Below are 14,697 nucleotides of genomic sequence, written 5' to 3' on the forward strand. Positions count from 1 at the left end.
AAAAAACACAACAAACAGCCCGGAAATGTTTTTAGGACTATGTCTATCAAAGTCCCTTAGGCGCTGATTCATCCTTCAACACATTCTTCCTAACACCTGCTTTTACTAAAAACCAACAGCCCAACACCAGAACTTTATGAGTCAGACGCAGAGTGAAACTGGACACAGAGGTACTCAGCCGTGACGAACATCACCCAGATAGCGAGCAACAGCCACACTAGGTATTACCAGCCAGTGCCCTGTGGCCATGAGCGTGGGCCATAGAGAAGCTGAACCAACAGCAGATGGGTGTCCACACCACCCACATTCTCCTCCTGCCTTATTCCTCTCTCTGGTCCATGCCTCTGCTTCCCCCACCCGCCTGCTAAATACATCTGGAAGAAAGTCTTGTACAACCCTTCACCCAAACTAATTCCACATTATTTCAAGTGAGACCTCAGGACCAACACATATTTCTTTCTTATTTTTTTTTTTTTAAAGATTTTATTTTTTCCTTTTCCTCCCAAAGCCCCCGGGTGCATAGTTGTATATTTTTAGTTGTGGGTCCTTCTGGTTGTGGCATGGGGGATACCACCTCAGCGTGGCTTGATAAGCGGTGCCATGTCCATGCCCCGGATCCGAACCGTGGAAACCCCAGGCCGCCAAAGTGGAGCACGCAAACTTAACCACTTGGCCATGGGGCCGGCCCCCTCTTTCTTATGTTTTTTAAACAAGAATATTAAAAGGCAGAATTTAGAAAACTCAAGTGATATGGAGAAGATTCGATCTACTATCTTTTGATTTTAACCTCACGTTAGACAATCTTTTTGAATACAATTCCACATCTACACAAACAAGTAAATTTTCCCTTTAAATTTCAAACAACATCAACTTAGTCCTCTTCCTCTCTTGGATTTTTAAAAACAAGACTTGCTCATTACAGCTTACAAGGTCACAAAACACAATCAGAGTCTACACAAAAACCTGTACACAAAAATGTTCATGGCAGCATTATTCACAATAGTCAAAACATGTAAACAACCCAAATGTCCATCAAATGATGAATGAATAAACAAAATGTGGTATGCCCATACAATGGAATATTATTCAGCAATGAAAAGGAATGGGGTACTGACACATGCTACAACATGGCCAAACCTTGAAAACACCATGCTAAGCGAAAGAAGCCAGATACAAAAGACCACATACTGTATGGTCTATTTATATGATATCCAGGATAGGCAAATCCAGAGACAGAAAGTAGATGAGTGGTGGCCAGGGGCTGGGGAAAATGGGGAGGTTGGGGAGGCGGTGATAATTTAGGGGTACAGAGTTTCTTTTGGGGGTAATGAAAATCTTCTAAAATTGACTGTGGTAATGGATACACAATTCTGTGAATACACTAGAAATCACTGAATCGTACATTTTAAATGGGTGAATTGTATGGTATGAGAATTATGTCTCAATAAGATTGTTAAAAAAAAAAGGATAAGAAAATAATACCCCACAATCACAAGTTAGTGACCTGTTTGTGAGAGTGACTATCGTGTGAGTCTATCAGTCTGTGACATCCACAGTTAACGTGTCCTTGAGGCAATTTGTCCTGAGTGGCCAGAGAGGAAGTGCCCCAAAACAGAGCTCAGGAAGGTGTCCCCAGGATAAAGGATAGCTTTTCTTTCACTGACCACAGTTTTAACGATAATATTTTAAAACGTTCAGATATCAGCAGGCACTCATGGGTGACCTGGTTTATAAAATAATGGACGTTGACAACAATTTAGACTTTGGTTGCATCAGCTATCAGAACTGGGGTGAGACAGCGTCACGCTCAGGGAGCTCAGGGTTCATCAGTGTGCGTGTCCTCGAACAGGTCACCGAATCTTCTGGGCTCAGAGGGAGACTTTTCAAATTTTTCAAATAAAACTTTTCTAATTTATGGAGGTTACAGGTCCTTCAAATGAACAACAAAACTGCCTTGCATTAACTGGTACACATAGTGATGCACATAAGGCAAACAGCTATAAAGGAATATTTTACTAGTGCGTACCCAGGAGTCAGGTTAAATGAAATAAGAAAAAAAATAGTACTGTGTAAAGTTAGGATAGTAAATTTAGAAATAGTAGTTGTTTGGGGATTATAATTTTGTTTCCACTAATTTCACTTTGTTCCCTTTCCAGGTCTACAAGAACAAATGTGATTCATCTTCTACCCAGAGGTGGCCAGCCTCACTTTCTGATAAGAGGCAAGAGCTACAGAGACCTTGGGCTGCCACCCTGGCTTCCTACATTTAGCTCTGTAAGTAACTGAATCTCTGCGCCTTGGTTTCCATATTTGTAACAAAGGAATAATATCACCTATTGGACAGGTTTTTGTGGGGATTGAATGAGATGTAAACTGTGGAGAAAGTGCCTGACACACAGAGGCTCGGGGCAAAGCTGGCACAGGTTGTGGTGAAGGACAGGGGGTCATCAAGCTCCCTGCAAAGAAAGACTCGTGACGCTGAGGGAAGATGTCACAGAATCCTAAAGGGGCTACAGCTAAGGGAAGGACATCGCCAAGCCCAGCAGGTGCTGAAAATCAGGGAGGATCTTTGCAAGATTCCTCGTTAGAACACCAAGAAGTTGTGTGGTTGCCCTTAGCATTAAGGACAGACAGTACCCTTATTCCCAAACATGAAACTTAGAATTATTGTCTGTTGAGGGCAAAGCTAACAAATTGGGTCAAAATAGAAGAGAAACAATCCCCACTCAACTGCTCAGATTGCAGCACAAATAGGGTCTCAGGATCAATAAGCTAGGCTGTGAAATGACCAGCTGTGGGAGGAGGGGAGGGTCAGAGGGAGAAGCCCACCAAGACGGCTGTGAGGTCTAGGTGAGCAGAAGGAAACCCTGAGTTCTGCCAGGCCAGGGCTGGCTCTCTGGTGGTACGTGAACAGCCCACCTTGTGAGCAACTGGAAGAAAGACCACAAGGCCCATGCAGAGAACACCTTACACTTCCGGCTCCCCACACACTTGTTGAATTAAAGGGAACTGTTCTGGGTGGGTACCGCCTCCCTGGATGGCAAAGGGGATGGGCCCCAGGTGTAGACGGGAAGGACACCACACTCACAGCACAGAGGTTGCTCCCTTGCCCCTCATTCCCTCTGCAACATTCTAGTAATACTTCTGGCTTCACTGCTATTGTTCTGTGGGTTTTTTTAGATTTTTTTTTTAATTTTTCCTTTTTCTCCCCAAAGCCCCCTGGTATATAGTTGTGTATTTTCAGTTGTGGGTCCTTCTAGTTGTGGCATGTGGGACGCTGCCTCAGTGTGGCTGGATGAGCAGTGCCATGTCCGCGCCCAGGATCTGAACCCGAGAAACCCTGGGCCGCCGAAGCAGAGCACGTGAACTTAACCACTCGGTCACGGGCCAGCCCCACTGCTGTTGTTTTTTATTTTTGTAAACAAAACTGTAAAAATCAACAAACCACCTCAAAATCAAATACATGTGATTTACACCGATTCCTATACTGAAAAAACAAATAATGTAGAACAAATAAGAGGAAAACTCTGGTCAAGCTCTAAACTCACCCATGGCTGGTGGCTGAGTTTCACGTCTCCAGAAGGGAGACCATTTTCTCCATTCTCTGCAGTCCAGCCTCAGGACTGCCTGGAGTTCAGAGAAGCCCAGGAGGTGCTGCCACCTGCAGGCAAAACAAGAAAAAGTACAAGCTATGGCCCAAATCACTCACCTGAAGCCGGGAGCCTGGGCCTGTCATCAGGCAGCTGGAAGACCTCAGTCCCGTCCTGGTGCGAGAGCCAGGAGAACTCACTCAGTTCTGTGCTTGGGATCCTACCACAGAGCTGCAGCAGACGTAGTCAGCAAAAATTCTAAACTATCAAGGGCTCAAGCATTTCTTAACAACAACAGCAAACTCTTACACAGGGCTCACCATGTGCCAGACACTGCTCTAAATGATTTACATTTACTAACTCATTAGTCCTCACAAAAACAGGTGACTATTTTAGAAGGTCTCTGCCAATTTGCCTGATTATTGAGTTAGGCTGAATAATTAAAATGAAGAACTTGACAATATTTGATTTCAAAGAGGGGTAAGATATGAAAACTCCATGAGAGATTCTGAGCATCCTGCAGACCATTCATTCCCCAAATATTTATAAGTGCCCGTTAGGCACCAGACGCTCTAAGACCTGGGAAGAGAGGCGTGAACCCAAAAGACAAAGCCCCTGTTCTCGTGGAGCTTCCGTTCTGTTGGAGGGAGGTGATAATGGAAGAGGTGATAAATGCTGTGCAGAAGAAAAAGCAGGGTGAAGGGGACAGGGAGTGACGACAATGCTATTAATATTCATTCTTTCTTTCTTTCCCAAGTACTTACTAAGCATCTACCACAAGCCAGGCCCTGTGCAAAACGGGCAAAAATAGACATGGTCCCTGCCCATATGGAATACTTACATAGGAGAAGCATATATTAATCAAATGGTCACCTGAATAAATGCAAAGATGTTAACCTGTGGTAAGTATGATAGCAGAATGGCACAGGTCTCTGACCTTGTCTGGAGCCTCAGGAAGGACTGGGATGAAGCATGGGGAGGAAGAGCATCCTTGGTAAAAAGCACACCACGTGCACAGGCTGGATTGTGGACAGCAAGCCAGAGGTGGAATGGGGAGAAAGGAGGCAGGGGGAGGTGGAGAACGGGAGTGAGCAGCCCTTTCATGGCACTCCCAGCCACAAGAGGTCTTTATCCTCTGAGAACTAGAGCATCACACAGGGTCTTAGGCAAAGGAGTAATGTGGTTGGATGTGTGTCAGTGTGTGTGTGTTTTTTTTAAGGCAACCTTTTTTTTTTTTGGTGAGCAAGATTGGCCCTGAGCTAACATCTGTTGCCAATCTTCTTTTTTTTTTTTCCTCCCCAAAGCCCCAGTACATAGTTGTATATCCTAGTTGTAAGCCATTCTAGTTCTTCTATGTGGGATGCTGCCACAGCATGGCTTGATGAACAGTGAGGAGGTCCACACCCAGGATCTGAACTAGAGCATGCGAACTTAACCACTTGGCCGCAGGGCTGGCCCCGGATGCGTGTGTTTTGAAAAGATTACACTATGTGGCAGGCTGAATAATGGCCCTGACAAAGATGTTGATGTCTGAGTTCCCAGAAGCTGTGAATATGTTCCCTTACATGGAAGGGATATTGTCGATGTGATTAAGTTAAGAACCTTGGGATGGGGAGAGTATCCTGGATTATCCAGGTGGGCCCAATGTAATCACAAGGGTCCTGATAAGAGGGAGGCAGAGGGAGATCTGACTACAGAAGAGGAGTGTCAGACGGATGCAGCATGAGAAACACTTGTTGGTTTTAAAGATGGAGGAAAGGGCCGTGTGCCAAGAAATGCAGGAAGCCTCTAGAAGCTGGAAAAAGCAATGAAATGATTTTCTTCCAGAGCCTCCAGAAGAACACAGACTTGCTGAAATCTTGATTTTAGGACTTCTGACCTTCAGAACTGTAAAATAATAAACTTGTGTTGTTTCAAGCCACTAATTTTGTGGTGATTGGTTACAGCAGTAATAGGCGACTAATACACACTGGCTTCTGTGGAAAAACAGACTAGAGGTAAGGGGAAGGGTCGGCAGGGACCAGCTGGAGGTCACCATGTTACCCAGGCAAGAGATGTGAGAGCTTGAACCACAATGGTGGCAGTGGGGGTGGAGAGGAGTTGAAGGACCCCACGAGGGGAGGAGTCGGCCAGTCAAATGTCTTGCTGCAACCTGGTGGATATTGCTGGAATGCCACAGCAGGACTCTCTCAGGCTCAGGACCTGGCTAGCTCACCCTGGGCAGAGCCCAGCATCCTTTGCAGGAGAAGTAAGCTCACACCAGGGCTGTAAGACCACTCCCAGAGAGAGACACCATTTACTCACTTACCAGGGACCTGCCAACCCCATTCACACAAAGGAGCCCAGGGTTTCCAGGAACAAGCTCTAAGAAGTAACATCCTGGGAATTTATATTAGGCAAAAGGTAGCAATTATTTTTTCCAAGCATTAGGCCTTGCAGTGAACATTTTTTTCTTCCTAAAAGAGAGATTTTGTAATGCTGGAAAGGAGGCATCCAAATTTAAATCTGCACATCTCCAGCCTAGGTGATGCAGAACCACGATTATATACAACATGAAATCTCATGGTCACTAGAATACTGCAGAAATTAAAGAAAGAGAACAAATGAGAAACTAGGAGACCCTCTCTTAGCATCTACTCTATTTCTATTTAATGATTCAGATCTACTGAAAAAGTGGAATCTTAATTTGGTCCTGCCTAATAGGGCTGTTGAGAAGAAAAGGCAACAAAAATTATTTCAAAGAATTTTAGATATATTGACCCTATTTTACTCCAAAAGTATAACTATACACCCACCAAGACCAAATACCTTGGAGTGTACTGAGGGGTGACAGGGAATTATAAAGGGCACCATCCCCCATGGCTTTGCAGCGGGCCACCGGGACCTAACTGGATTCTAGGAGCATGTAAGGAGCTGCAGATGCAAAATACCAGGCAGCCCTGTTACGGCTGGAACAGGTTAATTAAAAAATAGACATATGTATGTATTGTTTTTCTGGTGACAAAAGTGACATATGTTTATTATTAGAGAACACAAAAATCTCCTGTAGTCCCAACCATCCAGAGATAACTTATTTGGAAATACTTTCTTCTAATCTTTTTTCCAATAACTTCAGTATATAGAGTGTATAAATATGTAGCTATATAGATATATATACTTTCTTCTTAACTTTCTTTCTTGTGTATATTTTCCTTTTGCAACCAGTTTTGTTTTATTTAATAGTATATAATTTTTCCATGTCATTAAATATACTTTTTAAATAGTTGGCAGTATTCCATCATAGGAAGGTATCAAAATCACTGAACCAATCCCTTATTGCTGGAAAACTGAGTGGTTTCTAACTTTCTGATAACAGAAGTCACACTGGGAGGAACAACCCCATAAAGAACACCCCCATTTAACATCTGTGTCTAAAGCTTGATTATTCCTTAGGGTCACGTTTCGCACATTTCAGTCATTCATACATCACCATTACTAATTCACCGTTATTAAATACATCCGTATTTACCATGTCTCTGTAAATCAACTCATTTTTGTCCTTAAATAAATGTATTTTAAAAACCAACCTTACTCACTATCGCAAATGGGAAACTAGCATCCTATGTGCTCAATGAAAGCAACAGTAAAAATAAACACAATGGAAAACAAAACAGCATAGCGAAAATATAGGTTAGATACTGCTGCCCCTTTGCTTATTGTTTTATATCAAAAAGGAGATTAGAAAAGCTTAGAGAAATGTTCAAGACATACTAGCACCACGCTAAGATTTTTCTTCTTCCCACGATCAAAAGATGGACAAGGAATTGAGCAGGGCAATAACTTTCTCACTGCGTGAGTCAGTGTCAGACGATGCTGCAAATGTGCTTCACCTAGAATTACCCTGTGCCACCTGTAATAACCTCACGTGGGAAACACGTCTTAGGATATAGTCCTGAAAGTAGAATTATTGGGATAAAAGTTTTGGACACTTTAAGAAGATTTTGCTAAACACCATCCAAGTTAGTTTTACCATAGTTTTACTATGAGAGTGCCCACTGTACTTCACCCTCAATACTGAGAGTTATAAACTAAAATGTTAAGCTTTTTAGTGTAAACTATTCAGCAGCTGAATTTCCAAAGCTATTTTCATACTCCTGCCAGTCTCTGACCCTGGGGCAAGGCCATTACATGAACCTTCAGCTAGTGGTAAGTTTAAACAAAGTGATATTGCGCTTGGTTTAACCAAGCTAAAGTAAACTCAGCAAAACATGAGGAAGTGACTTTAGCATTTGCAAATATTTCAGAATGTTTCTTTGCCAGCAAAGGTCAAATGAGGATCAGAATAGCATGGATTCCAAAGTACGCTTTTGAGAAATAAGAGACCCAGAGAAGCACTACTCATGAGACACAACTCACTATAAATTTTCAGCAAATCAATGAAAACTAAAAGAAACACACGGTGAAGCCTTCCTATCCTGGCGTGATAGGCAATTGCACAAATAGGCTACAGATCAATGCAACTGTTAAGAAAATATTTCTAAAATAGAAAAAGGAAAGTGTATTTTGAAGCAAGCATGGAAAGTTAATAATAGGAAGCTTCCAGATTATTTCAATAATTCCTGGGCAGACACTCATTAGCGTGTGGGCCTGTGGGGGAAAAGTGGGGAAGGAGAAGAGAATTAAAAACATGCTAAAAAGTTTCTTATGTTTGGAAGGAGCTTAGAGATTCTGATTAATTTTTGACATTTATAGGGAAATAGTTTATCTACACTTAAGAACTTAATGAAGGCTCCTAGTAAGATACAGAATTCCAAGTCACTAAATAAAAAGAAGGTAGGAATGGGGACAAAGACACTTTGATGAATCCAGAAGAAGTCACAAGAAAAAAAAAAGGAAGAACTCATGATAACTATATGACAAAACAAGATGTCAGAAATAAGGTCACAGGGCCAGCCCAGTGGCACAGCGGTTAAGTTCGCACAGTCTACTTTGGCGGCCCGGGGTTCACCAGTTTGGATCCCAGGTGTGGACAAGGCACCACCTGTCAAGCCATGCTGTGGCAGGCATCCCACATATAAAGAGGAGGAAGATGGGCATGAATGTTAGCTCAGGGACAGTGTTCCTCAGCAAAAAGAGGAGAATTGGTGGCACATGTTAGCTTAGGGCTAATCTTCCTCAAAAAAAAAAAAAGAAAAGAAATAAGGTCACGCTTATCAGTGATGAAAATAAATATGAATGAATTAAATTCCACTACTAAAAAACCAATACTTTCAACCTAAATACCCATTAATGGAAAATGGATAAATAAATTATGATATTCCATTTTAATGGATATGTGTGTGTGTGTGTATGTGTGTATACCACAGAAAGAGGCCCATAACTTATATAGTTTAGAAACTTGTAGAAAAATGTATAAGCAGAGAAAAGGGTCCAGAAAAATACACAAATTTGGTAACTGTGGCTGCCTATAAATAATGGGATGGCAGGAGACAGGAGTGGACTTTCCTATCTCACTTTATGAGTGTCTATATTAGTTGAATCTATTACAAATAGGATGTAACCATAGAAACAAGAAGAAATGAAATAATAAGTATAAGGACAGAATCAATGAAATAGAGGATATACAGGAAAAAAAATAAAGGAGGTTAATAAAATCCAAAGTATTTCTTTGAAAATAGACAAGCCTCTAGGAAAACTTACCAAGAATAACTGACAGAAGATAGAAAAAAAGAAAGACTACAGAAAAAGAGAGGAAATTACAAATACAGCAGACATTTAAAAACTTATAAAAGAATAATATAAGTAACTATATGACAAAACATTTTGAAAACGAATAAATTTCTAGAAAAATTGCCAAAATTAGCATAAAAATGATAGAAAATGTGAACAGCCATTTAAGAAATTGAAATGATTTTAAAAATCTCTTCCCCATAAAGGCTTGGGCCCAGAAGATTTACAAGTGTATTCTACAAACTTCCAAGGAACAAATGATCTCTATCTTAAATGCATTGCTTCAGAAAACAGAAAAAAGAAGAAACACTGCCAACTTAAGGTTACTATAATTTTGAAATCTGGAATATGGACTGTTGAAAAAAGAAAAATGCAGGCCAGGTCTACTTATAAATATGGATGCTAAACATCTAAATAAAATATTATCTAATCAAATCCAAAAGCATATTAAGAATATATCATGATAAAATAATAAACAGTTCAAAGTCAGAAAAGCTTTCAATGTTATTCACTACATTAATGGGTTGTGGATGAGGTTACTACTGCTCACCATCTCTCTGTCCTCCACTTCCTCCTAGGAACACCATTATACTTCCCAACCACCTTACAACCAGGTGGGACCATGTGACTAGTCCTTGCCAAAGGAATGTGAGTAGAAGTGATATATGTCATCTCTGGACAACATAAAGGACCCACTGATCCTTTATGCCTAGATGGGAAAGCAACTGCCTAGAAAGAGCCTGGCTTTCTGACAACTAAGTGAAGAAGAGCCCACTACCTTGCCAGCACCCTTGGACTGTGTCAGGGGCGATAAATAGCTTTATTGCTTTAAGCCACTGAAGTGTTGGAGTAGTTACAATAGCTAACATTATATACCCTAATAACACATGGAAATAGGAGTGAGGAGGGAACCACATCATCATCTCACTAGATGGAGAAAGAGCTTTTGACAAAGTTCAGTACTAATTGGTGATTTTTAAAAAAACTCTTAGAAAAGGAGGATTATGAGAACAAGCCTCTGTCCTTCTCATCACCTGTTTTTCTTCATAGCTTGATTATTCATTGGTTTAGCCACCACATGTGATACATTTCATTATTAATTTTTTCATTAGAAAGTAATGCATGAGATTTTATTTATTTTCCTTGGTATCTCAGATCCCAAGGAGAGGGACCTCCTTTACTTGTTAAAGATGATCATCCACAAACCTATAGCTGACATCACATTTAATAGAGAAACTATATTTCCTTTAATGAATGGAAGAAGACAAAGATGCCTGCCATCACCACCACCATGTAATAGAATTGTAGAGGCAGTAGCCTCTATGAGGCGATAATAAAAAGGAAGAAAAGTATAAAATTGGAAGGAAAGAGATAAAAGTTGTCAGTGTCTGCAACTGGTATAGTTATTTACATAGAACTCACAAGAGAATCCACAGAAAAACCATTGGAATGAATAGGAGTTCAGAAAGATAGCTGGATACGAGGCCAACCTAAAAGCAATTGATTGCATTTCTCCACACCACTAGCAACCAACTCCCCCACCCAAAAAAAATGAGAGAGAGAAAATACGTAACAGTATTACAGGCAATAACGTAACAAAATAAAATACCACTTATAATAGCAATATTACTGAATCTAGGGGTTATCTTAATAAAGAATGCATAAGAGCCTTGCGGAGAAAATTTCAAAATTCTATTAAAGTACATAAAAGAAAGCATGAACAAATGGAGAGATAGACCATATTCACGGGTGAGATGACTTGACATTGAAAAGTATCAATTGTTCCCAGATCGATCTATGATTTCAACTAAATTCCAATAAAAATTTCAGGAGGACTTTTTGTGAACCTTCCAAACAGATTTTAAAATGTTTATGGAAGAACAAGTCCATGACAACCTAAGAAAAGTTTGAAAAAGAAAAGCAAAAAGGTAGGTACTAAGACATATTACAAAGCCATAGTAATAAAGACAAAATCCAATTGGATTAAAGATGTAAATGCAGAAGAGGAAACAATAAAGTTAGTAGGAGAAAACATAGAAAAAAATTTTTATGATCTTCAGGTAGGCAAGGATTTCTTAAGACACAAGTAACACAAACTAAAAGGAGAAAAATTATGGATACGACTACATAAAGTTAAAAAATTTATGTTAAAAAACAGTAGACTATAGACCTAAATGTAAGAGTTAAAACTTTCAGGCTCTTAGCTGAAAACACAGTAGTAACTCTTCATGACCTTGGGTTAAGCAATGATTTCTTAGATATGACACCAAAATCACAAGAAATAAAAGAGAAGATTGATCAGCGGGATCTCAACAAACCTGAAATTTTTTTGCTTCAAAGAACACCACCAAAAAAGTGAAAAGACAACTCACAGAATGGGAGAAACTATTGGCAACTCATATATCTCATAAAGGACATATATCCAGAATATATAAAGAACTCTTACAACTCAATAATGAAAGACAAATAATCCAATTTAAAAAGTAGATCTGAATAGACATTTCTCCAAAGAAGATATACAAATGGTTAATAGGTGCATGAAAAGATCCTCAACATTGTTAATCATCAGGGAAAACCACAATGAGCTACAACTTCACACCTGCTAGGATGGCTATAATCAAAAAGACAGACAGACAACAACTGTTGGTGAGGATGTGGAGAAACTGGAACCCTCATGCACTCCTCGTAGGATTATAAAATGTTTTGGAAAACAGTCTGGAAGTTCCTCAAAAGTTTAAACATAGAGATACTATCTGATCCAGCAATTCAATTCCACTTCTAGGTATATACCCAAGAGAAATGAAAATATATGTTCACACAAAAATGTAGACATGCATGTTCACAGAAACATTATTCATAATAGCCAAAAAGTAGAAACAACCTAAATGCCTATCAACTGATGAATGGATAAACAAAATGCAGTACATCCATATGACAGAATATTATTGGGCCATAAAAAGGAACAAACTACTGAACGTGCTATAACGTGGATAAACCTCCAGAATGTTATGCTAAGTGAAAGAAGCCAGTCACAACAAACCACAGATTGCATAATCTCATTCACATGCAATGTCCAGAAAAAGGCAAGTATAGAGAGACAGAAAGTAAAATTAGTGCTTGCCTATGGCTGGGGAGGGGCATATTAAGGATATTGGAGAGTGACTGCTAATGGAATAATAAAAATGTTCTAAAATTAGATTATGGTGACAGTTATACACTCTGTAAATACTCTACAAATCACTGAATTTTCTACTTTAAACAGGTGAATTTTATGGTATGTAAATTATGTCTCAATAAAGCTGTTAATAATAAAAAGGAGACCGTAAATGAGGTTAACAGATGGGTGACAAGACTAGGGAAAGAGTTACAATATCTACCTTTGACAAAGGATTAACATCGTAATATGGAAGGATATCAATAAATAAGGAACAAAATGCAAACCAGATAGAAAAATATCAGAAACTCAAAGAAAAGAAGGGCAAATGAAACAGACAGGCACTTCACAAATGGCAAAACAATAAGATGAGATGCTCAATTAAAACAGAACTGGAGTACTGCTTTAACCTACCAGTTTGACAAAAAACAGTAAATTAGATAATAGTGTTGACAGATGTTGAAAAAGGCACTTCATGCACTCCTGGTGGGAGGAAACTGATGCAGCCATTCTGCAGCACAAGGTAGCATTTTTAGCAAGAGACATCATGCAAGTTTCCTAGAACCAGCAATCTCATATCTATCTGTCATCTATCTCAGAGAAACTCTAGCACAAGACCACATGGAGACAGCACCGTTTGTAGAAAGAAGGAGTTGGAGGCCACCCACCCAATGTCTAGTCCCAGGAGATTGGTTAAATACTTGTAGGATACGCTTTTGAAAGAAAACTATGCAACAGCCAGGAGTAATGAACTAGACTCACCTACAGCAACATGGTCTGATTCAAAAACATAATGCTGAGGGGAGAAAAAGAAACAGCATGAGATTTACAGCACAATGGTATTTATTTAAGTAAGTGCAACAAAAGCAAAACATGACCTATCTTTTAAAGACACATATTTTCTAAGAAGATATAATGAAAGGTAGTTTGGAAAAACAAACAAATATACCAGCGCTGCTGCTTAAGTCTGGGCCGGGTGGGGCGGGAGGTGTTGAGAGAGAAATGGAGGATAAAAGGAGGAAATAATAAAATAAAACAGAACGAAAGAGAAACTTTAAATGGACCAAGGATTATAGTGTGCCACGAACTGTGGAGTATGAGCAATTCAATTCTGTAGGCCTGAGATCCTAAGAAAAATAAAGTCCCATGCATTACTTTCCTAGCAAAAAATGTAATAAAGTGCATCACATGCTGGTGGCTAAAACAACGAATGATAAAGCTAAGGAGAAAAGAAGGTAGTGGGGAAGACAGTGGCTCGCTTGGTCTTTAGCTGAGTCATTCAGTTTTCAGCAACATGGAAGCAAGAACCTGGGGTGGTGAAAATGCGGTGGATGGGGGCTACCACACCACCCCTCCCCGCCACCCGCAGACAGAAGATGAGAGGAAAGGGAGAGAACCACCTAGTACAGTTTAAATTCAGGTAACAGGAGGGAGAGAGAAGAGAGGGACATTAGGGAATGCAGAAGAAAAAGAATAGCTCATTGAAGGTAAGTGACAAAATCAAAGAATCTGATTTTCCGGCTCATGATAAAGGCAGTATTTTCTAAGAGCAGGGGCCGGCCCCATGGCCGATAGGTTAAGTTTGAGCACTCCACTTTGGCGGCCCAGGGTTTCCGGGTTCCTATCCTGGGAGTGGACATGGCACCGCTCATCAAGCCATGCTGAGGCAGTGTCCCACATGGCACAACCAGAAGGACCTACAACTGGAACATACAACTATGTATTGGGGGGTTTGGGGGAGAAAGAAAAAAAAAGACTGGCACCAGATGTTAGCTCAGGTGGCAATCTTAAAAATAAAATAAAATAAAAGCAATGAATACTCCACATGGGGGGGAACCCCATGTTTTAAAAATTAGGACCTTGGGCCATCTTTTGTCAAATTCAGACCTCTATTTTCAAAGTTAAGATCATTCAACTTTTGTTTTAGTAATGGGCCTTATGAACAGATCCATGTGACTAGGCTGAATTTATTTTTATTGAGACAAAAATTGGGTAAAAGGCGGGTGCAGGCTATGAAAACTGCCATCACTCAAACGTCCTAAGTCAAGTGCCAGCAGATTCAGCCACTTTACTTTCCAACACTCAGTGTCTTCTCCCATGTATGCTTGTCTCACACAACTGGCCCTGTGGGCAACGTGCATATCCATTTTCTCTTGCCAGGGCATGGGAAACACCCCAAGGACAGAGGCTGTCTCCACAGCCTTTAGGTGGAGTCCAATTCTCGCTACAACGAATGAGCTGGGC

General features: G+C 40.3%; 1 long non-coding RNA gene across 12 annotated transcripts in view; it reads right to left on the minus strand.

The window, feature by feature from the left end:
* Positions 1-14,697, minus strand: part of LOC102147598 (uncharacterized) — a 60,184-nt gene that overhangs the window by 44,186 nt on the left and 1,301 nt on the right. For 4 of the 12 annotated variants that reach the window (XR_002799656.2, XR_011425079.1, XR_002799657.2 and 1 more), the window contains exon 2: positions 3,549-3,661. The exons of 7 other annotated variants lie outside the window; for them this stretch is intronic. This is a non-coding gene — a long non-coding RNA (uncharacterized lncRNA). Of the gene's footprint in view, positions 1-3,548; positions 3,662-13,215; positions 13,252-14,697 lie in introns of those variants that run through there. One more of the 12 variants, XR_011425080.1, reaches the window with a different exon arrangement.

Source organism: Equus caballus, chromosome 14, assembly GCF_041296265.1.
Source record: "Equus caballus isolate H_3958 breed thoroughbred chromosome 14, TB-T2T, whole genome shotgun sequence".
In the NCBI taxonomy this organism is placed as follows: Eukaryota; Metazoa; Chordata; class Mammalia; order Perissodactyla; family Equidae; genus Equus; species Equus caballus.